The sequence below is a fragment of the Triticum dicoccoides genome, chromosome 7B (assembly GCF_002162155.2).
Source record: "Triticum dicoccoides isolate Atlit2015 ecotype Zavitan chromosome 7B, WEW_v2.0, whole genome shotgun sequence".
Lineage (NCBI taxonomy): Eukaryota > Viridiplantae > Streptophyta > Magnoliopsida > Poales > Poaceae > Triticum > Triticum dicoccoides.
Genome location: NC_041393.1, coordinates 13,792,566 through 13,816,112, shown reverse-complemented (window position 1 = coordinate 13,816,112; position 23,547 = coordinate 13,792,566).

Below are 23,547 nucleotides of genomic sequence, written 5' to 3'. Positions count from 1 at the left end.
GGTTGTACCCTCATCTTACTTGTGTGCAACATTTATGGCTTTGTTATTCATCTAAGCATGGAAAATAGATCATCACATTTCCCCGTATATTCATGTTGATCTCTTACGGGTCTTGTTCAGGAGTTAACGTTGTTCCATAGTTCAGCTAAGATACTTGTTCTTTAGGTAACACTGTTCCATAGTTATCATCCATCAGCCAATGCTATCCCACAGGCTGGTGATTATAGTATTATACCACTTCCAGTATTACCTATGTTGTTCTTTAATACTTTTGTGTGCCATCTAGTTAATCTCAAGTACAAACGATACATATCCTATAGCTTTCATCTATGTTCTCCCTTTAGCTTATGAGACATGTTGCTGCTAGCTAACCCTAGTCCTACTATTTATGTCGTCTCCTACATGCACTCATTACATAAATCTAACTACTAGTTGTCTTCCATGCATGTCAGATATAATTGCACACACTGATATATCCACAAGAACCTCACGGAGCAATGTAAAGGCCAATAAACTTGATGTCGATGATACCCAATATGATGGAACATGTAAAGGAAGTTCTTCAGAAGACCTGCAGAAAGATGATGAATCATCTTCACACCACATGGTCCTTGCTCTAACTTGGCCTGCGATATGGGAACAACATGCATATAATGTCCTGGAGTGTATCTACTCTGTTGCAATGCCATGTGCTTAGCATGCTGATCATGCATGTAAATATGTCATGCCTTCTTGTTTTTCAGTACCTATTCCATTCATGATAACATGTTTTCAAATTCAAGTACTGTCATTCTACTCTATCGCAATGCCATCTGCTTAATTTGGACATCATGCTTCTGAATATCTTATGCATTGTTATTCATCAGTATGTACTTCATCTGTCTACCATACCATGTTTTTTTACATTGAAGTGTTGTTCTAGTGCTCTGTTGCAATGCCATCTTATTTTCCCAATCAAACACGTGTATGTTGCCTTAGTTATTTCTGTATGTATTCCGCTACCATACAATTTTACATTCAACTAGTGTTTTTTTTCTGTGTTGTCCTGTCGTATCCCTAGCTCTTACACCATACTCCCTCCGTCCGGATTACATGTTGCTGAAATGGATAAAAAGGATGTATCTAGAACTGAAATATGCCTAGACCCATCCATTTTTTCGGATGGAGGGAATACATGTCAATATGTCATGCCTTTCTATTCTTCAGTACCTATTCCATCTCTCTGCTGTCGCATGTTTTATAATTAAAGCACCATTCTTCTATACAAGGCATGCAAGGGGAAGACGACTATGTTAGAATCTAAAGGGTTACAAACAAGGCCTTTGCAAAAGATCCAAGCGCCAGGAGATAATAAACCAACTCCAGTTTTTATAGATACTGCTCCAGCACCGAGAAACCCATGTCCTACAGATAATAAGCAGATTCCAGTGGCCAAAGAACTAGTCCGCTCCAGTCCAGCAGAAATATGTCAACTCAATTCTAAGAAGCGTGTGCGTATCCTTGCATCATGAAATTTTATAGCATGCTGATCATTTTTTCTACATGTTTCTTACCCATCTCTCTTTTAGAAAATAAGCTTAACAGATAGAAGAATTTCTGCAATGGTATCGTTTATGAGGACAGATTCTTGCAGGAACTCTCTATGCTCTAATGTAGAAGTAAGTACCTATTGTATATCACTATATTTTTACATCAGCATGTATTTTGTTAATCGCCGTGAATCCAACGTTTATCTGATCTAAATTTAGTTGTAGCAAAATGTATGATTAAAGGCCACAATGTTGATTTTTGAAAGGAAAACTGCCTGGTAGTTTTGCATCCTGAGCTGCATGAGTGTACTATCTCATATCAGTGGGCTTGAATACTTTGATTCTGTAGTGGGTTTTTCACTGTTTTTTTACTGTGTTGTCTTGTCGTATCCCTAGCTCTTACATCATACTCCCTCCATCCGGATTAAATGTCGCAAAAATGGATAAAACTGGATGTATCTAGAACTGAAATACACCTAGACCCATTCATTTATTTCCGGATGGAGGGAATACATGTCAATATGTCATGTCTTTCTATTCTTCAGTACCTATTCGATCTGTGTTGTAGCATGTTTTATAACTGAATCACCATTCTTCTATATAAGGCATGCAAGGGGAAGATGGCTATGTTAGAATCTGAAGGGTGACAAACCAAGTCTTTGCAAAAGATCCAAACGCCAGGAGATAATAAACCAACTCCATTTTTCATAGATACTGCTCCAGCACAGAGAAACCCAACTCCCACTGATAATAAGCAAATTCCAGTGGCGAAAGAACTAGTCCGCTCCAGTCTAGCAAAAGAATGTCAACTCCATTCTAAGAAGCGTGTGCGTATCCTCGCATCATGAAATTTTATAGCATTCTGATCATATTTTCTACATGTTTCTTACCCATCTCTCTTTTAGAAAATAAGGTTAAACGATACTAGACTTCCTCCATTGGGATCATATTCGAGGAAAATATCTTGCGGGAATTCTCCGATCTCCAATGCTGATGTAAGTACCTGTTGTATATCACTATATTTTTACATCAGCATGTATTTTGTTAATCGGCATGAATCTAACCTTTATCTGGTCTAAAATTAGTTGTAGCAAAATGTTAAAGGCGCCAATGTTGATTTTTGTAAGGAAAACTGCCTGGTAGTTTTGCATACTGAGCTGCATGAATGTACTATCTTATATCACGCACATTACTGAATTGTAGCGCTTCTCTGGTTGCCCATTCATTCATTGTGTCAATGTTGCTTTCGTATTACCTTACCTGGCCGATGATAGTTATGCCATATTGTGTTAATTAGGTGTAGGCTAGTTGCCCAAACGTTCGTTGTGTCAATGTTGCTTTCCTATTATCTGACTTGGCCAATGATAGTAATGCTAGTGTGTTAATTTTGTGCAGGCTGCTGAAGATAAGAAGACAAACTCTGAAAACAGCAAGGCAACCCCATTGTTTCTTTCCAGTAAATCTAGGCCAGGTAATATGGCAATAACTCATGATTAATCTGTTTGGTTCCCGTCCTAATTTATGTTATGATGCAGTGGTCGAGAGACTCTCCACTATCAATAATACAAGCCTGCCAAAATTTCCATCTGAATCTGTTCAGTATCCTCTGTCTCAAATGCAACGGAATAAATGTATGTTTGTGAACCAATTAATGGCTGAAGCAATGATGGAAATGGTGGATGAATCAGAGGTGCAGAGTCGTGCGACACAACAACTGATCAATGGTTTCAGAGACAGTGTAGCAAAGCAGCAAGAAGTTGCCCACATGCTTATGGGCGTCGTCTGTGCTAAGGTTGTAGATTGTGACATTGTAGATGATTAAGTTCTGCTCATTTATTTGCACTGGCATCAACCTTTGATTGCCGACTGGATGTAATTTCCTGTAATATATGCTAGATGTGCAATGTTATTCCCTGTATGTCGTACCTTTGCTTGATTGGTTTTGGTCCTGTGCCTAATTGCTCGTCGTAATGGGCTCAAATTATCTAATTTGGCCTAAAAACATGAACGAACTTTAGTGGGCCCATTAAGTTAATGGGCTGTTACTAGGCTGAAAGTTAATGGTCGGCCCTCTTACCTCCCAGGTCGTTAACAGGTCGACATCGAAGGGGGTAACAGGTGGCCCCAATTTATTTCACGGGCCGTTAACAGGCCGTTAGTAAGTTTGGGCTACATATGGCCCAACTATACTGTAGGCCTTTAGCAGGCCGAAAGGGACAGCGGGCTTGTACTGGACCATGAAGAGCATGGGCCGCTAAGAGGCCGAAAGTCAGGTCGTATTGTAAATGGCCCAACTGTGTTGTGGGCCTTTAGCAGGCCGAAAGAGAAACCGGGCTTGTATTGGACCATGAAGGGCATGGGCCATTAAAATGACAAAACTAAGGTCCGACTACAAACGGCCCAACTCATTTAAGGTCCGTTAACAGGCCGAAAGGCACACAGGGCTGGCAATTGGCCCAACACTTAAATGGGTCGCTAAAAGGCCTAAACTCGGGTCCGACTACAAATGGCCCATCAGATTTATGGGCCGTCAACAGGCTGAAAGACACACCGGGCCAGAAATTAGCCCAACATTTAAAAGGGTCGCTAAAAGGACGAAAGATGTACGTCCTGAAAATTGGCCCATCCATTAAATGGGGCGTTAACAGGCAGAAATCTCATCAGGCTGATATTGAGCCCAAATATATAGCGGGCTGTTAACGGGCTCAAACTGACGATGGGCTGCACTGGTGTCAAATCTTTAACGGGCCGTTGACAGGCCGAATTGGCACATCTCGTATGGGCCATGGACTTAAATGGACCTGGCACAAGTAGGCCTTATATGGGCCGCCCTGCTAATTTTTACTGGGCCGGCCTTTTTCACCAGAATGGGCCACAATTGGGCCATGCCACGTGTCGACCTATCATAGGCGCCTCTTGTCCAATGAGTGGATGACGTCTGTCCCAACGGTGAGGCAACACGTGTTTCCTTTGGCTAATCAGAATTTTACACGTCAAAATTTCCCATTGGTCAGGGCTGTTAACGGGTTATCGGATCCAAAATCTGACCCGATAGCTTCACGGTGTTCCGTTACGGTGGATGCCACGTGTCGTTCACCCTTGACGAAAGCACTTCTGTGACGCACGATTTATCGTGATGGAAGTGGACACTTCCGTGATGATAATTTTGGTAATGTCATGGAACACTTCTACGACAGCACATGTATGACTATCTTCATTCTGTCATAAAATCATCATGGATGTACATGCATGAGAAAAAACGCAACCTACTGTGACAAACACGTATCATCACGGAAGTGTATTTTTTTTGTAGTGAGGGCATTAATGGAGGGGGTGGTGGAGGGGCAAAGAAGAGAAGGGCGGAAGGGGCAAAAGAAAGGAAGAGGAAGGAGGGATTGCATTAATGGAAGGGGTGGTGGAGGGGCAAAGAAGAGAAGGGGAGGAGGGGCAAAAACAAGGAAGAGAAAGGAGGGAGGGCATTAATGGAGGGGGAGGATCGAGGGGCAAAGAAGAGGGGGAAGCATTGAAGGACAAGAAAGTGCAAGAGGGAGGGGGAGAAAGAAAAGGGGAGGAAGAAGATGGGGGGGAAGAAGAAGGGGGAAAAGGTGGCAGATATTTCGGCTGGCGACCATAGCAGTAGCGCTGGGCACCAAAGCGCGCTACTGCCATGTGTGCCATCCAAAATATCTACTGGTACGTAAAACTAGCTATAGCGCTTGCCCAGACAACATGCTACTGGTAAAAGATTACACATAGAAGAAGTAGTAGTAGCGCTTCTTAGTGGCCCCGCACTACTGATATTTTCTTAACAGTGGCGCTTGTTAGGGTACCAACGCTGCTACTATTTTTTGGCCGGGGGTGTGGTGGGCCTAAGTTACCAGTAGTGTGCTCTCTAGAAACCAACGATGCTGCTAAGTTGTACCAGTAGCGCGGTTTGTAACACACGCTACTGCTAATTATCAGTAGCGTGGCCCCGCACTACTGAGGAGAAGAAGAAGAAGAGGTTGGCCCAGCACATCAGGAGGCGAAAGCGCCCAAAAAGGGCGGGGGCGCCCCCACACCGGGTGGGATGTTGACAGTTGTCCGGAACGACGCCCCCGCACTAGGGCTCAGGCCATATCGTAAGTGACCTGACTTATTTACGCGCATATCCAGCCCTTTCTTTTTATTATGCTAACATGGTTAATACATACTTTTGCAGTCCGGCCCTTGACCTTATCTAGCGTTCCTCATCTGGAGGTTTGTTGGCTCCGTCGGAGATGGTGAGCATGTCGCCACCGCCTGCTTGCTCCCCCGGGGCCAGGGGCGACACCGAAGTGTTATCCTGGAGGGCTGCTCCGAAGGGAGCAGCTCACGACATTGTCCGGGAGGCGTCACAAGGCGGGACCTCCACTGCCGGATAAATGGGGGAGAAGATCCCCAAGGAGATCAGCAAAGAGGGCCGTATTCAGTTCGGCCCTTAGCCGGATACGATTCCAGAGATCCATATGGCTTCGGAATCAGGCGAGCACCCTCCTTCGAAGGAGGGGAGTGCGCCAATTCCACCGGTGGCACCTGTCCACCCAGGGGCACCGGATGACATGATGGATGCGCTATGAGACGCCTCCGTTGTGGACGAGCACCGTGTCCTTATGGGTGCGGTGATCAAGAAGGTTCAGTCTGCCAAGAGTAGACTGGACGAAGCCTGCAGCAATCTGTTGACGGGTTTCGAGGTAAGTGACATAGAAAGAGGAAAAATCCCATTTATTCAGTAGCTCGTGAGACACTGTCTGGAGTTCGGCAAGAAGAACCGGGCAGAGGATCAACCTCTTATTGTAGGAGACTAACATAATATGTATGAATAAGAAGGCGTCGCTATTGGCCGTGACCTCGTATACTGCCGAGGTCTCCGAGCTGAAGCGGAGGCTGGAGCGGACCGTGAACGAGCTCGGCAAGATTAAGGTTCGGCTCTAGGAGAAGCAAGGTGAGGAACGACTTTCTATATGTTCAGGAAAGGATAAGCACTGTGTAGTGACAGCAGTATCGTTATATGTGTAGAATCCGCGACCGAGGTCGAGGCCCTGTAGAAGGCCCTGGGCGAGGCCGAGGAGAAGGCTATCCAGCAAAGGCCCTGGGAGAAGGCCCGTAGGAAGCTCAAGGCCCGGGTCAAAGAAGTCCAGCAAGAGCTCCAGGATGTGGTGAGAAAATGCGAGACCTTGGAGCATGATGCGTCGGTTCAAGGGACCGAATTCGCCAAGGCTCGTCAAAGCATGGAGACTGCACGGAATGAGAGCCAGGACGCCCTCCAGGAGACCAAGAATATCACGGCGGGTAAGGCATTTAAGATGCAAAGCAAGTATGCGGAGAGGCAGTACCTATTACTAACTCGGGTTTGGAGTTCCACAGGGGCCTTTGCAGATTTATCACGCAGTGTTTCAGATGCCGCGGAGTTCTATCGTGCCAAAGGAGGGGGTTCTATGGAGAGGCTATTCTGGTAGCTGTATGCGGCGCCGGAGCATCCCGTGTCCTTCACCGATTTGCTGAAACAGTTGGCGGTGCTGCATAGGGTGGCCAAACTAGCCATTAAGGAGTTTATAATCCGGCTGTGGCCAGCCGAAGCTATGCCAATAAGCTACTTTGGACTCGTGAGGCGGTTGGTGAACGCCTGTCCTGGGTTGGACGTCATGAAGCGCTCGGCCTGTATTGAAGGTGTGCGCATGACCTTTGCCCGTTGCAAGATGTGACGGGCGAAGATGGACGCCGCCGAGGTGGCCAGAGAGCCACCGGATGGCAAGGAGCACCGTACACCGGAACGGTACTTTGCTGATGTCCTGGAGGGGTCTCGCCTTGCGGCAGCACAATGTTCATAGGACATTGTTTTTGAGTGAATGTATTCATGTTGCCTTTGGCTTGTATTATGAGAAACAAAGCATGTTCTGTTAATGCAATCTTGTTATGCTTTGATTGTTTCCTCCTGTGCGGCCGTGTTATATGTAATCTGAGGGTTGGCCAGTCGTCGGCTTCTTCCCTCACGTAGATAGTACGGAGGTGTTCGGGATGGAATCTAAACAATCTTGATCCAATTGCATTGTCCTTGAAGGAGTTGTTTAGCACAACGAACAAGGCAATCAGGCTATTCGGATTAAACGCCCTCACTTAGCCATAGGAGTTTTGTAATAAAGCATGGGAGCAGCCCCTGGTTTAAGCCAGAGTGTTGTCCGCATCTGATCGGGAAGTACCGACCATTCGCATAATGCGGAAAAAATCTCCAATGATTTGTAACCCTCGAGTGGCTGACCGGGTCTCGCCATATCATGACAGTCAGTTTTCGGCTTTCTCTACTGAGGTGCTCGTCCGGTCCAAGCCAGGGCACAATCGCAGTAGTTCTCCCTTTACTACCCTAGTCGATGGAGCAGAACGTAGGGTAGCAAGTATAGGAGACGGGCAACCCAACTATTGACCAAAGACATGATTCAGAGCCAATGCATATAATGCTAAATTCGGGGTGCCAAACTTATATATAAAAAGTGTTCAGACTATGTTGCCGTATTGTGGGAGATAAGTAGCCCCTAGCGAATATGAAACGTAAAAGTGTGTTGATGCAGAAGATCAAAAAAAAATTAAAATGAAGTAATAAGCGAAAACCACAGAAACTGGGCCACGAACCATTTTTATTATAACTGGATGGATACGTTAAGGCGTATCTTGTACAGATGGTGCGAGAAGTATCCGACCATTCAAAATCCCGGAGTCAATAGGGTGCAGCGTGCGGGTCCTGGGAAATAAGTATGAGTACTATCAAGAAGAACATATAAAGGTTACCCTACACACCTGTGTTGCTTGCCTCCGTTGTATTCCAGTCCTTCTAGAGGACTTGATATCAGGACCGCAGAAAAATGTGCCTGAAAAAAAGAAGTAAAAGTGTGTGTATTCGGGATTGGTCTGGCCGAGTTGCAGACCCCGGGTTGTCTCGTGCCTCCATCGATGTCCATGGAATTTTGAGTGCGTAATTTTGTACGCGTGTTACGAATGCTACTACCTCATTGGGGCTTGGACGGAGGCCGAATTGCTAGTCAAACTCTTGACGAGCCATGTTGTCCTTTTGTAGTGTAGTCCAGACCCTCTTGATGGTGTCCAGGGGCTCGGCAGCTGGATTATAATGCTGCTTGAGAAGGCTGCTCTGTACTTCTGCTGCTAGGGCGGCGGTTTGCTCCTCTGCGCTAAGCAATGCTGTTGGAATTTAAAATATTACCTTCTGTGCGGCTGCTTATCAATTCTGAGAGATGGCAAGTCGTCGGCTTGTGCCCCCGTGCCGCTAGTGCTGGGGTGTTCTGGGATAAACCTGAGCGCTCTTTTTCCCATGTTTGGGTCCTTCGAGGGAGGCGCTCAGCCCAACGAACAAGGTAATCGGACTATAATGCGTGAACACTCTCACTTAGCCATAGAATTCTATAATTTTAAATTTCGGCGAAGCCCTTGGTATTCGGAAGACCGAGTTCGGGGCGCTATCCACGCCTTGGCCGGACAGAGCCGACTCCTCGCTCGAAGCGGCATAAGTGGTTAGGGACTCGAAAAAACCTCTCGAACAACGACTAGCTCTCGCTTCATCATGACAGTCAGTTTTAACTTTCTCCACTGAGGTGCTCGACCCAGCTCAACTGGGGCACAATCGCAGTGGTTCTCCTAGTGCTACCTTAGCCGATATAGCGGAACGTAAGGCACCAAAACATAGGAGCCGGGAAAACCCAACTATTGACCCAAGACATGATTCGGAGCCGATGCATATAATGCTATAAGTTCGGGGTGCCGCACTTGTTAAAGTGTTCGGACTTCTCACACCATATTGAGGGGTACTAAAGCCCCTGGCATATTTAGGCTGTACCAAAGTGTACGGGTGCAATATGTCGTTAAGGAACATATATACATATATATATAAAAGAGTAATGCAAAAATAGACAAAATCTATGCACTGTTTATTAAAGAGGGCTGCGATCAAAGCAGAACGATACAAATAATGCGATAAGCAAAAGGTTGGACTATGTAACATTCCTGTTCCATGGGAAAGCTGCGGAATAGTATGCGAAACAGGTATACTGCTCGTGATAGAGACCACCTGGGAGTTTCGTAATGCGGCGCGGCTTGTCTGCTTCCCTGGTTCTTGCATCGTTTGTGCGGCAATTGAACTGCTGAACTGGCCTTCCGAAGTGTGGAGTCCTGAAAGTAAGAGAAAATTAAAAAATCGGCAGCCCCAGGTGCAGTTTAAGCCGTGTTTCAGGAGTGCAGTGATGGTTCCCCTTCCCCTATACCCATGGTATTTTTAGAGCGTAGTTATGTACGCGAAGTACTGGTGTCGCATTTTTTGCGAGGGCTGGGGTTGGGGCCGCATTGCTACGCCTGCTCGGATCATGCCAGGCGCTCTTGTTGTAGGTTACTCCGAGCGCGCTTGATGGTGTCCGATCGTTTAATGGCCGGACTGGAGAACTGCCTGGAGAGGTTGCTTTGTGCTTCCACTTCCAGGGCCGCCGTATGCTCCTCCGTTCGGAGGGAGCGTTCGGTGTTTCCATTGACCGTAATTACTCCTCGAGGGCCTGGCATCTTGAGTTTATGTTATGCATAGTGCGGTACCGCATTGAACTTGGCGAATGCGGTTCGCCCGAGCAGTGCGTGATAGCCACTGCGGAATGGGACTATGTCGAAGATTAACTCCTCGCTTCGGAAATTACCCGGAGATCCGAAACCACTTCAAGTGTGACTGAGCCTGTACAGTTGGCCTCTACACCTGGTATGACGCCTTTAAAGGTCATTTTGGTGGGCTTAGTCCTCGAGGGATCTATGCCCATTTTCCGCACTGTATCCTGGTAAAGCAGGTTCACGCTACTGCCGCCGTCCATAAGGACTCTAGTGAGATGAAATCCGTCAATGATTGGGTCTAGAACCAATGCGGTGAATCCGCCATGACGGATGCTAGTGGGGTGGTCCCTTCGATCAAAGGTGATCGGGCAGGAGGACCATCGGTTGAACTTTGGGGCGACTGGCTCTACCGCGTATACATCCCTTAATGCGCGCTTCCGCTCCCTTTTGGGGACGTCGGTTGCGTATATCATGTTCACCGTCCGCACTTGTGGGGGAAAACCCTTCCGTCCGCTGTTGTTCGGCGGCCGGGGCTCCTCGTCGTCATCGCTATGCAGCCCCTTGTCTTCATTTTTGGCGTTTAACTTGCCTGCCTGCTTGAACACCCAACAATCCCTGTTGGTGTGATTGGCCGGCTTTTCGGGGGTGCCATGTATCTGGCACAAGCGGTCGAGTATTTGGTCCAAACTGGATAGGCCCCTAGGATTCCTTGTGAATGGCTTTTTCCGCTGACTGGATTTAGAGTCTCTGATCCAGCATTAACTGCCATATCCTCAGCATTGTCGCCGTTAATGCGGCACTTCTGCTTGTTGCGACATGACCTGCCACTACTATCCCTGGTATCCGAATTACCAGGGTTCTTGGTCATATTGTTGCTATGAGCAAGCCAGCTGTCTTCTTCCGCGCAAAAGCGGGTCATGAGTGTCGTGAGTGCTGCCATAGACTTCGGCTTTTCCTGTCCAAGGTGCCGGGCAAGCCACTCGTCAGGGATATTGTGCTTGAAGGCTGCTAGGGCCTCAGTGTCCGGACAGTCGACTATTTGATTTTTCTTTGTTAACCGTGTCCAGAATTGCCTGGCCGATTCCTCTGGCTGCTGAATTTCGTGACTTAGGTCATCGGCGTCTGGGGGTCGCACATAAGTGCCCTGGAAATTGTCGAGGAATGCGGCTTCCAGGTACTCCCAACAAGTGATTGATCCTGTTGGCAATCTGTTAAGCCAATGCCGAGATGGTCCTTTAAGCTTGAGTGGGAGGTATTTGATGGCGTGGAAATCATCTGTCACATCCCTAGTTCTGGTATGGTCCTAGGCTTACTTTGTGCATCATGTTTAAATTTTCAAATGAAATTGAAATGGAGATGTTTCAAACCCTAGCACCAAAGCAAATTCAAATAGGTTCAATTTTAAAACGGATTATCAATGAACCCAAAATGCTATTCAAAAATGTTCATGCTCTTTGGAAAATGTTGGGAACAACAACCAGAGGTGATGCACATTTTTGCTTCTCATTTTTTAGATTTTTGAATCAATGCATAAATATTTGATTTGGAGCTGTTTAAATTATATAAATATTTTAATGGCTCCAAAAATGTTGGGAATTGGTGAGGGCCTCTAGAATATTATATCTAGATGCCACAAATATTTTCAGCATTTATGGAAGTGTTTTAACATTTCTTTTGGATAGAGAACAAATGTCAGAAATAGAAAAAGAAAACAGGAAATAAGAAAACACTTACCTGACGCTTACCTGGCGCCCCACCACGGCCCAACAGTGGCCCGGCCCAACTGGCCGTTGCCAGTCGTCTCCCTCGCCAGGAGGCAGCGGCGAAAGGGAGCACGGCGAGCGTGCATGCCCGCCAGGCAGCTGCTTGCTGCCTCCTCTCCCTCCTCGGTGCTGTCCACCCCCGAGAGCACCACCGAGCCCCCCTGGTCTCTCTCCATTCTTCCTGAGCTCCTCCCCATCCTCTGTCTCGCTCTCCCCCTCTGTCCCAAGCGCAGCGGAGAGCACCGTCGTGCGCCACCGCGACCACCGCCTTCCCCTCGCCTCTCCGACGTGCCCACGAGGTCTGCCTCGTCGCCCTAGTCCTCTCCGCCAGGCCACGCGCCGCCGAACGCCTCGAAGCATCGTCCCCGACCCCTTCATCCTCCTCGGGTCGCCGAAGATCCGCCTCGCCGCCCCGCTCGCTCCGACGCTCCTCCGGCCTTGCCGACCTGCTCGTCCGACTCGCCGTGAGCCACTGGCCCGAACCCCACTCCTTTGCACTCCGTTTGCATGTTGTAGCCATCGCTCCGCCAGAGACCGAACCACAACGCCGCCCAAGCTTCTCGCCGCCGTGGCCACAGCCATCGTAGCTCCCAACCGAGCACACCCACGTGTTCACCGCGCCGCGTAGGTGCCGTAGGAGCTAAGCACGCCACTCCCCGGCCACCATAGCGTCGACCCCGAGCTCGCCCGAGCTCCGGCGACCGCCAAGGTCGATGCCGGTGACGACTCCAGCCACCCCAGCCCCTCTCGTGTGCTCCCCTGGATGCGGCGCACGCCCAGCTCCACGCAGAGCCTCTCCGTCGTCCTTTTGGTCGCCTGAGGGCGAAACCCGAGCCTCTGCCGTGCGTGCTGTCGCCGGCGTGTTGGGCCTTTGACCAGGGGTTTGACCTCCCCTGGGTCATTGACATGTGGGGCCAGCCCCATCTAATTACCTAGTTTAGATTTAACTAAAATAGGATTAGCCCTGTGACACTGACACGCGGGCCCCACCGTCCAGGTTTGACCTGGACCGAACCGTTGACCTGCTGACACCTCTGTGACGTCACGCTGACACAGTAATTGATTTCTGGATTTTAAATAATTCAGAGAATTCCAGAAAATAGTTAAAACTTCTAAAATTCATAGTAATTCAACCGTAACTCCAAATCAAATAAATTATATATGAAAAACTATCAGAAAAATGCAAGGAATCCATTTATGCCAGTTTCATGCATGAAAAACCAACTTATACTTGCTGTATAAGTGAAAATGTAAGAATGGCACGTTATATACTTAATTTGGGGTTTGCATATGAACCCTTGGTTCATATGGACTTCAACCAAATTGATGCTAGATGCATTAGGGCAAATCATAGAATCTTTGAAATGTCATCTTCATGCATCATATTGTTGCATATGGTTGTTCATTGATTGCCGGCACCGTCCCCTCTCGATAGGTTCTAATCCGGAATGTGTCCCGAGTACCTGTCTGAGGAGCAGTGCTTCTTCGTGGATCTATCAGGCAAGCAAACCCCCTTGAGCATCTCGATAAATCCCTCTCTCTCACTCCTGCTCCTTTTACTGCATTAGGACAACAATGATTCAAACTGCTACTTTCTGCTGCGGTAGCTGAACCCATTCCTTTGCATGACCTGTCATTGCCACATTAAATAGTTGAAACCCACTAGCATGAGTAGGAGTTGCTTGAGCCTTGATGTGCCTGCTCATCCTTGCTTGTTTTTCTTTATGCCAGCTATGCTTAGAGTTGTGTCAGGTCTGATTCATCGGGAATGAATCGGAGTGGTGAACATGTCCTACCGGTAAAGGCTAAGTGTGTGAACACGTTTTGGTAAAGGTAGCGATGAGAGGCCCTGTAGGAGTACATGGTGGGTTGTCTCATTGGAACCGTCCTTAAGCAATGAGTTCTGTGTATGTTATCCAAGTCAAGTTACTACCACACATTGGGTTCCGGTTATCCGGCCCCTCTCGGCTTATTAATCCGCTTGATCTCTGTCCAGGAGTTGCAACTAGTTTCTGGCAGTTGTAGGTAGTGCTACTTGTCTACCAGGTGGTGTCCGACGGGACGGGCTTGGGACAGACTAGGCACCATGGCACGGTGTACCAAGTGGCACCCAGATGGTGGGCTTGGGAACCCTGCACACATCGTTTGGGGCCGTGAGCGACACCCTGGCCGGATCTCCTTGCGGATGGAACCCCAATAGGCGATAAACCTGGACGAGAGACTTGTGTGGTTAGTCAGGTCGTGGCCGACACCCTCGCCCGGCATCCGCTTGAAGGTTGCCGAGGTACATGACGTGTACAGGGCTATAAGTGGCGAGAGCGTGTGTGACGAAGTACACCCCTACAGGGTCAATATCATCTATTCGAATAGCCGTTTTCCTCGGATATGGGAACTTGGAGAACTTATGTAGTACATAGATAACTTGAAGTGGATACTCTAAAATCCGCAAGATAAGCGTGAGTGCTATGAATGGCCTTCTCATAGGGAGACGGGAACGGATCCATAGTGGAGTATTGATATGGTGAATATGTGGACTCGTGTGCGTCTTCTCACCTCAAAGAAGTTTTTGATACTCGTACTATAGGCTAGCCACTGAGTCAAAGCTGGCTTGCTGCTGTTAACCCCACCACCCCGTTTGTTGATAATGTTGCATAGGTAGATAGTTCTGATGTAAGACTTGTTGAGTACCTTTGTACTCACGTTTGCTTATTTATGTTTTGCAGTTGGTTACGCTAGTGACTTCGATGAGTAGCTTGTATCCTAGCTACGATCTTGTACCCTTGGGAGGGTCGTGTTTAGTCAGGCTTCTTAGTCTTTTCCTTTTGTAGTTGTATGTACTCAGACATGTAATGCTTACGTTGCTTTTATGCTCTAAATGATGGGTCATAAGACCCCTGTTTCTATTGAATGCTATGTGGCTCTTCTGGGCCTTTATCTATATGAGTTTGAGTTATGTTGTGATGCCATGATGTACATCACATACTTGCATGTTATGCGTACGTGTAACGTGTATTGCTATGTGTGGGATCCGACAACCTAGTTGTTTACCTCTGATAGCCTCTCTTACGGGGGAATGTAGCCTTGTGCTTCCATGTGCCATAGTAGTCCGCTACAGCCCGGTTCACCGGAGTCCTGCTAGCCCAGCACTACTGCTCCAGAACACATGACTGGCTGGCATGTGATTCACTTCGTTCCTGTGTCTATCCCTTCAGGGAAATGTCACGCGGTGACATCCGGAGTCCTGCCTAGCCTGCTGCAGCCCGGGTTCCCGGAGTCCTGTTAGCCCAGTGCTACAGCCCGGATTCATACGTTGTTGACTGACATGCTCGAGGTTGATTCATGTATGCCTGTCCCTGTAAGTTAGTGCTATTTTGGGTTCACGACTAGTCATGTCGGCCCGGGTTCTCTGTCATATGGATGCTAGCGACTCTATCATATACGTGAGCCAAAAGGCGCAAATGGTCCCGGGCCAGGTAAGGTGGCACCCGTGGGAATACCGTGCGTGAGGCCGCAAAGTGATATGAAGTGCTACATGCTAGATCGGTGTGACTTAGGATCGGGGTCCCGACAGTGTTGGTATCAGAGCCTGACTGACTGTAGGATTACCAAGCCAAACTGGTCGAAGTTGAGTCTAGAAATGCTTTAGTTATATAAGGGAATTGATTGTGGAAGGGAACGTAAGGCTCTTTTTACTCCTTTACCTCATGTCATTCTTTCTGAGTTATCCTCTTCTTTTCTACGAGGGTTAAGGCATAGGCTTCTCCTCTACCTCTCAGGATGACGTGTTACTAAACCGTAAAGTCTTACGATTGTCGGGTTGTGTCTCCTTACAGTTCTGCTACTTCCCTGTGTCCTCAGTTTGACCCAGAACCTTGATATTATGATGCTGATTGATTATGCTATTCCTTTGATGAATGTCTCAAAAATCCTTTTGAGCATTTGCAGCCGTTATGCTGCCTAAATTGTCCTAGGATTTCAAGAATTTCCAATGCTTTTGCATTACATTTTGCAGCCTTATGTCGATGCTAATTCCATCCTTGTTTCCATGGATCCTGTGCCAGGATGTCGTCTGCTAATTGAGGTTCAGTTGCTCATAGCAAGAATCACGGAGATGGGAGGGACGAGGATCCTCCTGACCAGCCTTTGATGGCAGAGTTCTTGTTAGCATCTGAGAGGAACAAGTGTGAGACTAACCGCTTGCTGGCACAGATTGAGCAGAACACCGCACATCAGCGTAAGAAGTTGGTTTCCATCACCGACTTCATTGGTCTGAAACCACCCAACTTCCATCATTCCATTGACACACTCGATGCAGATGACTGGCTCCGAAGCATCACTCACAAGTTGCTTTCTGCGAACGTGGCTGAAGGTGACAAGGTCACCTATGCTACTTATCACCTGGAAGGTCCTGCTAATATTTGGTGGCAGAGCTATGAAGCTATGCTTCCAGCTGGTCAGATTCCTACCTGGAAGGATTTCACCGAGGCTTTTCATGAGCACCACATTCCTCAGGCTCTCATTGACCGCAAGAGTGAAGAGTTCTGTAGTTTTACCCAGGGTAAGCTACCTGTTGATGCTTACAGTAGAGAGTTTGGAAACCTCGCCCGCTATGCTACAGAAGAAGTGTCCACGGACGCTAAGAAGCAGGCTAGGTTCCGGGAGGGTCTCAACCCTAAGTTGCGTCGTGATCTCCACCTGCATCATTGTGATACTTTCCAGGCTCTTGTGAACAAGGCCATTAATGCAGAGATAGCTCAACTCACTTACGAGGAGTCTCGAAAGCACAACCGTGATCTGGGTTCTTCCTCCCGCTCTGGCTCTCAGAAGCGACGGATTTGGATTCCGAACTCAGCTCTTCCACCTGGATATGCACCGAGGCCATCCGATGTGGCGCCTCACCCAACTCAGCAACGTGCTCCACCCAGGCCTATTAGTGGACCACTTGCCAACGTAGGTCCACGTCCTACCTCAGGAACTTGCTTCACCTGCGGAGAACCAGGACACTACGCACGTGACTGCCCTCAGTCCAGTTGTACTCCACCCCAGTCTGAGAGGTCTATTGGCCGTGAAAAGCCATCAGTCAAGATGATCAGTACCAAGCCAGCCTCCATTGAACGAGCATGTGTGCACCATGTCTCATCTTTAGAAGTTCAAGATGATCCCGACGTCGTACTGGGTACACTTCTTGTCAATGGTCACCCAGCTTCAGTTTTGTTCGATACTGGAGCATCCCACTCCATCATATCCGAAGGTTATGCTCGGTTGCATGAAATGTCATTTTGTGATATGCCAACTCCACTAATAATCCAGACTCCTAGTTCCAAATGGCAAACCTCTAAGGTAAGCCATGATAATGAAATCCTTATTGACAGACTGGTATTCCTTGCTTCTTTGATATCTCTCAAGTCTTCAGATATTAACATCATCTTGGGTATGGACTGGATGACAGCTCATCATGCCAAGATCGATTGTTACACTAGATCTGTTCAACTTACACATCCTTCTAGCAAAATAGTCACAGTCTCCAATAGATTTGCAAGGCGTTAACTCTTTTCTCTTAATGCCAGCCCTCTTCCAGGCCTTGAAGATATTCCGGTAGTCCGTGACTTCCCGGATGTCTTTCCAAAAGAACTGCCAGGTGTCCCACCTGACAGAGATGTAGAGTTTGTCATAGAACTTATCCCAGGAACTGTTCCAATCTCTAGGAGACCATACAAGATGGCACCTTTGGAGTTAGCCGAGCTTAAGAAACAACTTGATGAGTCCTTGCAAAAGGGTTTCATCCGTCCCAATTCTTCTCCTTGGGCTTGTCCTGTCCTCTTCGTCAAAAAGAAGGATGGTACGGATCGGATGGTTATAGATTATCGTCCCGTTAATTTGGTCACGTTAAAGAACAAGTATCCGCTCCCCAGGATCAACGACCTGTATGATCAGCTTGCTGGATCCTCAGTCTTTTCCAAGATGGATTTGAGGTTAGGCTACCACCAAATCAAGATCAGAAACGGGGACATCCCCAAAATGGCTTTTGTCACTCGTTATGGTCAATATGAGTACACCGTGATGTCTTTCAGCCTAACCAATGCTCTAGCTACTTTCTACCGCTTGATGAACTCGATCTTTATGGAGTACTTAGATAAGTTCGTCGTGGTTTATCTTGATGATATTCTTATTTACTCGAAGAACGAGGAAGAGCATGCTGAACATCCTAGGCTTGTGTTAGAAAAACTCAGAGTGCATCGCCTTTATGCCCAGTTCTCCAAGTGTGAATTTTGGTTGCCAGAAGTGACCTATCTGGACCACGTGATCTCTGGTAGGGGCATTGCTGTCAATCCCGAGAGAGTCAAAGCCGTTCTAGATTGGACTCCACCCGAAACGGTCAAACAAGTTAGGAGTTTCCTTGGTCTAGCCAGTTATTGTCGCCGCTTCGTTGAAAACTTCTCCAAAGTGGCCAAACCCCTCACAGAGCTTCTCAAGAAAGATAAAAGGTTTGAGTTGAACCCACAGTGTGAGCACAGTTTTCAGGAACTGAAAAGACGCCTGACTTCTGCGCCCATACTCGTGCCACCGGACTTCACTAAGGACTTTGTTATCTATTGTGATGCCTCACGACAGGGACTAGGTTTCATTCTTATGCAAGATCGCCATGTGATTGCCTATGCATCTCGACAATTGCATCCACATGAGGAAAATTATCCTACACATGATCTAGAGCTTGCAGCCGTAGTCTATGCACTTAAGACTTGGCGACATTACCTTCTTGGTAACCGTTGCGAAATCTACACTGACCATCAGAGTCTCAAGTATATCTTCACCCAACCGGATCTGAATCTCAGACAGAGACGTTGGTTGGAGTTGATCTTGGATTACAACTTAGGAATCACCTACACCCCAGGCAAAGCCAATGTCATGGCTGATGCTTTAAGTCGTAAATCCTATTGCAACAACCTCATGTTGCAACAATGTCAACCACCCCTCCATGAGGAATTCTGTAAGCTTAACCTTCACATAGCTCCTCATGGTTCCCTTTCTACCTTGGTAGTGAAACCTACCCTTACGGATCAGATCATAGAGGCTCAGAAGCATGATACGGGAATTTCCCGAATCAAGAAGAATATTTCCAAGGGAGTTGCTGGCTGTTTCTCTATGGATGAACGAGGTGTTGTTTACTTTGGAAACCGTTTGGTGGTTCCCAAATGTCAATAGATGCAGCAACTGATCCTTAAGGAGGCCCATGAATCCCCTCTAACGATTCATCTCGGTAGTACAAAGATGTATCAGGACCTACGCCAGAGGTTCTGGTGGACTAGGATGAAGAGAGAAATTGCTCAGTTTATTGCCAACTGTGACGTTTTTCGTCGCGTTAAGGCAGAGCATCAGAGACCTGCTGGCACCCTTCAACCTTTAGCTATTCCCGAGTGGAAATGGGACAAAGTTGGTATGGACTTCATCACCGGCTTTCCTAGGACCAAGAAAGGAAATAATGCTATCTTCGTAGTCATTGATCGTCTCTCCCAAAGTGGCTCACTTCCTACCTGTTCGAGAGAGTATCACTGCTAGTCAGCTCGCTGACTTATATATCTCTCGAATAGTGTCACTCCATGGTGTTCCACTAGAGATCAATTCAGACCGTGGCAGTCTTTTCACCTCTCATTTCTGGGAAAGTTTCCAGAAAGCCATGGGCACCCATCTTTCTTTCAGTACCGCTTTCCACCCTCAGTCAAGTGGTCAGGTGGAAAGAGTCAACAAAATTCTCGAAGACATGCTTAGAGCTTGCGTTATCTCATTCGGTATGGATTGGGAGAAATGTCTTCCTTTCGCCGAGTTTGCTTATAACAATAGCTATCAATCCAGTCTTAAGAAAGCACCCTTCGAAATTTTGTATGGATGAAGATGTCAAACACCTTTGAACTGGTCAGAAACTAGTGAAAGACAATTCTTTGGACCGGATATGATCCAGGAGGCAGAAGAGCAAGTTCGCATCATTCGTGAGAATTTGAAAACAGCCCAATCTCGTCAAAAGAGCTAGTATGACCGCTGTCATACGGAAGTGGCTTATGAAGTTGGCGACAAGGCTTACCTTCGGGTTACTCCTTTGAAGGGTACCCATCGTTTCGGTATCAAGGGCAAGTTGGCTCCTCGTTACATCGGTCCTTTTTGCATTCTCGCTAAAAGAGGAGAGGTTGCCTACCAGTTGGAACTACCCCCACATCTTTCTCGAGTTCATGATGTCTTCCACGTCTCTCAACTCAAGCGTTGCTTCTCGAATCCCATCCGTGGAGTGGACCACGAAACGCTTGATCTCCAAGATAACCTTACGTATCGAGAGTACCCCGTTCGCATTCTGGATCAAGCAGAGCGTGTCACTCGACGTCATAACATCAAGTTTCTCAAGGTTCAATGGTCTCATCATTCCGAGAGAGAAGCTACTTGGGAGTGAGAAGATCGTCTTCGACTTGAGTACCCCGCTTTCTTTCCGCCAACTCCTGAATCTCGGGATGAGATTTCTTCGAGAGGGGGCGAGTTGTCACATCCCTAGTTCTGGTATGGTCCTAGGCTTTCTTTGTGCATCATGTTTAAATTTTCAAATGAAATTGAAATGGAGATGTTTCACACCCTAGCACCAAAGCAAATTCAAATAGGTTCAATTTTAAAATGGATTATCAATGAACCCAAAATGCTATTCAAAAATGTTCATGCTCTTTGGAAAATGTTGGGAACAACAACCAGAGGTGATGCACTTTTTTGCTTCTCATTTTTTAGATTTTTGAATCAATGCATAAATATTTGATTTGGAGCTGTTTAAATTATATAAATATTTTAATGGCTCCAAAAATGTTGGGAATTGGTGAGGGCCTCTAGAATATTATATCTAGATGCCACAAATATTTTCAGCATTTATGGAAGTGTTTTAACATTTCTTTTGGATAGAGAACAAATGTCAGAAATAGAAAAAGAAAACAGGAAATAAGAAAACACTTACCTGACGCTTACCTGGCGCCCCACCACGGCCGAACAATGGCCCGGCCCAACTGGCCGTTGCCAGTCGTCTCCCTCGCCAGGAGGCAGCGGAGAAAGGGAGCACGGCGAGCGTGCATGCCAGCCAGGCGGCTGCTTGCTGCCTCCTCTCCCTCCTCGGCGCTGTCCACCCCCGAGAGCACCACCGAGCCCCCCTGGTCTCTCTCCATTCTTCCTGAGCTCCTCCCCATCCTCTGTCTCGCTCTCCCCCTCTGTCCCAAGCGCAGCGGAGAGCACCGTCGTGCGCCACCGCGACCACCGCCTTCCCCTCGCCTCTCCGACGTGCCCACGAGGTCCGCCTTGTCGCCCTAGTCCTCTCCGCCAGGCCACGCGGCGCCAGACGCCTCCAAGCATCGTCCCCGACCCCTTCATCCTCCTCGGGTCGCCGGAGATCCGCCTCGCCGGCCCGCTCGCTCATACGCTCCTCCGGCCTCGCCGACCTACTCGTCCGACTCGCCATGAGCCACTGAGCCGAACCCCCCTCCTTTGCGCTCCGTTTGCACGTTGTAGCCGTTGCTCCGCCGGAGACCGAACCACGCCGCCGCCCAAGCTTCTCGCCGCTATGGCCACAGCCATCGTAGCTCCCAACCGAGCACACCCACGTGTTCACCGCGCCGCGTAGGTGCCGTAGGAGCTAAGAACGCCACTCTCCGGCCACTGTAGCGTCGACCCCACGCACGCCCGAGCTCCGGCGACCGCCAAGGTCGACACCGGTGACGACTCCGGCCACCCCAGCCCCTCTCGTGTGCTCCCCTGGATGCGGCGCACGCCCAGCTCCACGCAGAGCCTCTCCACCGTCCTTTTGGTCGCCTAAGGGCGAAACCCGAGCCTCCGCCGTGCGTGCTGTCACCGGCGACGAGCCGCCGGCGTGTTGGGCCTTTGACCAAGGGTTTGACCTCCCTTGGGTCATTGACATGTGGGGCCAGCCCCATCTAATTACCTAGTTTAGATTTAACTAAAATAGGATTAGCCCTGTGACACTGACACGCGGGCCCCACCGTCCAGGTTTGACCTGGATCGGACCGTTGACCTGCTGACGCCTCTGTGACATCACGCTGACGCAGTAATTGATTTCTAGATTTTAAATAATTCAGAGAATTCCAGAAAATAGTTAAAACTTCTAAAATTCATAGTAATTCAACCGTAACTGCAAATCAAATAAATTATATATGAAAAACTATCAGAAAAATGCAAGGAATCCATTTATGCCAGTTTCATGCATGAAAAACCAACTTATACTTGCTGTATAAGTGAAAATGTAATAATGGCATGTTATATACTTAATTTGGGGTTTGCATATGAACTCTTGGTTCATATGGACTTCAACCAAATTGTTGCTAGATGCATTAGGGCAAATCATAGCATCTTTGAAATGTCATCTTCATGCATCATATTGTTGCATATGGTTGTTTATTGATTGCCGGCACCGTCCCCTCTCGATAGGTTTTACTCCGGAAGGTGTCCCGAGTACCTGTCTGAGGAGCAGTGCTTCTTCGTGGATCTATCCCACTCTCGATAAATCCCACTCTCTCGCTCCTGCTCCTTTTACTGCATTAGGACAACAACGATTCAAACTGCTACTTTCTGCTGCGGTAGCTGAACCCATTCCTCTGCATGACCTGTCATTGCCACAGTAAATAGTTGAAACCCACTAGCATGAGTAGGAGTTGCTTGAGCCTTGATGTGCCTGCTCATCCATGCTTGTTTTTCTTTATGCCAGCTATGCTTAGAGTTGTGTCTGGTCTGATTCATCGGGAATGAATCGGAGTGGTGAAACATGTCCTACCGGTAAAGGCTAAGTGTGTGAACACGTTTTGGTAAAGGTAGCGATGAGAGGCCATGTAGGAGTACATGGTGGGTTGTCTCATTGGAACCGTCCTTAAGCACTGAGTATGTTATCCAAGTCCAGTTACTACCACACATTGGGTTCCGGTTATCCGGCCCCTCTCGGCTTATTAATCCGCTTGATCTCTGTCCAGGAGTTGCAACTAGTTTCTGGCGTTTGTAGGTAGTGCTACTTGTCTACCAGGTGGTGTCCGACGGGACGGGCTTAGGACAGACTAGGCACCGTGGCACGGTGTACCAAGTTGCACCCGGATGGTGGGCTTGGGAACCCTGCACACATTGTTTGGGGCCGTGAGCGACACCCCGGCCGGATCTCCTTGCGGATGGAACCCGAATAGGCGATAAACCTGGATGAGAGACTTCTGTGGTTAGTCAGGTCGTGGCCGACACCCTCGCCCGGCATCCGCTTGAAGGTTGCCAAGGTACATGATGTGTAAAGGGATATAAGTGGCGAGAGCGTGTGTGACGAAGTACACCCCTGCAGGGTCAATATCATCTATTCGAATAGCCGTTTTCCTCGGATATGGGAACTTGGAGAACTTATGTAGTACATAGACAACTTGAAGTGGATACTCTAAAATCCACAAGATAAGCATGAGTGCTATGAATGGCCTTCTCGTAGGGAGACGGGAACGGATCCATAGTGGAGTATTGATATGGTGAATATGTGGACTCGTGTGCGTCTTCTCACCTCAAAGAATTTTCTGATACTCGTACTATAGGCTAGCCACTGAGTCAAAGCTGGCTTGCTGCTGTTAACCCCACCACCCCCTTTGTTGATAATG